Raw genomic sequence first — 3,309 nt, 5'->3', positions numbered from 1 at the left:
CTAGCAACGAAGAATAACTCCGCCAGGATTATCGAAATAATGCATAGTTCTTCTTTAATTAATTAGTGATTAGAAACGATTAAAATTTAATTAATGCATACTCTGAATATCAACAAACAGGACATAACTATAATAAAATTAATTATGATAGATTTACTAATACAAATGAGTGTATTTTTCCTAAACGTTGTTTGCAACTTTCTACACCTACCCTTATAGATACTGTAACAGTAAAGTATGTTTTGAACAACCAACAACGATTTGCAAAGATATGTGGTATTATTATGTCCACAAAAATAACTTTTAATCAGCAGTGTCTGAAGACAATTACGTCACATAGTTTAATTTCCTTGTTATGTACTTCAGAAACAGCATTTCTTGCAAATAACACGTGCTGCGTCAAAATCAAGCCTTACAAATGTTAAATAATGAATAAAATATATATTTAATACGTTAAGATGTAAACAAAAAGAATGCAATTGCATAAATGAAGGGTATGAATATCATATAATTCTGTTAATTATCCTTTCGTCACATAATTTTTAGTTCTTCAAATACAGTTTCCGTCCATAACTGTGTCCTGCAACAATTTTGCCGTTTTATGTGTTCTCTAGGGAATCTAAATTTACCAGCAAGATTTTCGGTATATTTGATTAAACATATAGGAGAGCCAACAATGACAAAGCTTGCGTAATTTTTTGAGACGAGGTCAAATAGAACACCAGGTTTTTTTTTATATTTGATTAATTTAATGTAGTCTTTTGATATATAAGGACAGTAATATTGAATTCTCTCTTTTTGATTTACATTATTGAATTTATTATGAATCAATATAACTGTGGACTTTATAAATTCTCGGAAATGAAATGCTTTTGTTCTGGTCCATTAAAATACAAGGATTTGGAACATAAGTACTCATAATGTTTGTATTCCAATTCGCTCAGGTACATGTATTATTTTAAATAAAAGGTATAAAATATTTAATTAGTATACTTAAAACGAAACTTAATTTTGGATATGCAATTGTCTCTGTTTTTGTCCTTAAAGATGATCGTTCAGTTACCTGGTTTTATATTTTGCTTTTTCGTTCTATAGTTTTGAAGATTAAAGTGCTACATTCCAAAATTATTATATTGTTTCCTTTTACTTCTTGTCTGGGATACATTATGACTCGCGCTCTCTATGCAAATCAAATAAAAAATGGCGGCCTTTTTTAGAAAATAAAACATGTGACTATATTTTAGACTGTTAAAAAGAACTGTTTCCTGTTTTCCTTTGTAACAGTACAAACATTTAGTCGTGTGTTACTTTTGCATTAACAGTAAGAATAACTCCTACTGGCCTATGGGAAATAAAAATTACAAATGTTTGAGGGGTAATAATATTGACTGCACTTCATCAATGCATAGATCCCTGACCTGTCCAATTCTTATTAGCAGATTAAGGGATACAATAAAAATTTCACAACAACATAATTAATTGATAACAAAAGTGCACATGTCAATGTTTATAGTTAAATCTATTGTTATTCAAATAAAAGTTCAGATTAGGGATCTATCAATGGCAATAAAACACTCTTTTTTAATCTAAACGATAGTAAATTGATGCTTTATATAGTACAAAGGAAAATGATAAGGAAGTAAAGACGTACTTCGTATGTCAGATAACAATACAATCACAACAAATTAAAATAACTTCATTTATGTTTTCACCATCAATACGATTTGAAGTAAAGGGTATTCCATTTTCATTTAACATTGACTGTCAAATGAAATGAGATCTATTTAATTCTGGAACCAGCAGATCATTTTGTATAGTGCTAAGGAACATGGCAACGATCTAAATATGGAACGAACCAAGAATGAATGAAAACCTAAACTACTCTGCCGCCTGTCAATCATACGTGTTGTAACTGTGAATATTGCTGGCTTCTATATTTTGTTTCTCTATAAAACAACGTAATACACTGTTATGTCTATCAACATTTAATTATTACTTGTTCGCCGTACATTGTTTATGTTGTTATGGATTACATATTAACAAATGTCGATGGCTTGGAACGCATCTAAAAATAATTCTTATACGCTTCATGTGATTATTTAAAAAAAATACGATATGATCAGCCATATATTACATTTAATCGATTTAAGTACAAACACGTGTTTTGGCGTTTTTAACATATATTTCCCAGAAATAGTCGATTGTTTATTAGAACTATTTGATCATTATGAGACCTGTTAATTCACACCAGGTGCCAGCTGTTATTTATAACGGTTTAATTGTGTTTTTATAATAACATCATGTCTATGTTGTATTCATTTATTAAAAAGCTTCACACGGTGCTATAAGAACCCAACTGTTAACTTTATATTTTATTTGTAGGCAAAGCTTCTTTTGTGCAATAAAGCGTTAACGGTTTTACAAGCTCATTCAAATATAATTTCGCATAAAGAATATATCAGTTTATATTTATGATGTTCTCTATTCCTAAACAACACAAATCAGACAGAGTTGGTTTACGTAAGATTACATTCAAGCGTCATAACCTTTCACTTGACAATTTGGAATTAGATATTATGATCTCATGAACTAGGTTTGGACTTTTTTGTTTGTTAATTGATTTAGCCTTATCAATAAGGTTTTAAAAACTGAGAGTATATAAAAAATTCTTTGGAATTCAGTTATAACACTTTATACGTTATTCAACATTTACTTTTTAGGATTCTTATTGAATGGACATTGACCTTTTGAACTTTAAACATACAAAATGATTTAGTGTATATATGCTCTTTTTTCTTAAACATATTGGGTTATGGTCAACAAGGATATAAGAGGCATAATACATGTACTGTTTAATTGCCTATCAACATGATCAAGTATCACTTGTAAATTAATAGGGTCAAGGACGAAACGCATAATTGAAGTACGTATGTAATAAACTTACACATTGTATACAATTCTACATGACAACTTGCATGTATAACGTTAGTATGCTGTTGATGTCAATTCCAAGAGAAAGATCCGATTGATGAACACTACTTTGTTTATATCTGCTTGAAAAAGATCATCCATATTGAAATCAAAGCATGTTCGTTTGCCAGGCAAATTGTCTATAACTTACAATCATGTGTTATAAGTGACAAACGATATGCTCAGAAACAGTAACAAGAAATAATTAGGAAAATTATAAAGCTCAATGGCGGCCATATTGATTGTCAGGGACTTCAAGTACAGCCATTGTTGAGTAAAAACTGATTCATTGTACACGAAATATGCAAAAATTGTTTGACCGACGGCTTGTTTTTAGAA

Source organism: Ruditapes philippinarum, unplaced genomic scaffold, assembly GCF_026571515.1.
Source record: "Ruditapes philippinarum isolate M1 unplaced genomic scaffold, ASM2657151v2 ctg498_1_1_1_1, whole genome shotgun sequence".
Taxonomy (NCBI): Eukaryota; Metazoa; Mollusca; class Bivalvia; order Venerida; family Veneridae; genus Ruditapes; species Ruditapes philippinarum.
Note: the sequence above shows the minus strand (reverse complement) of the source record.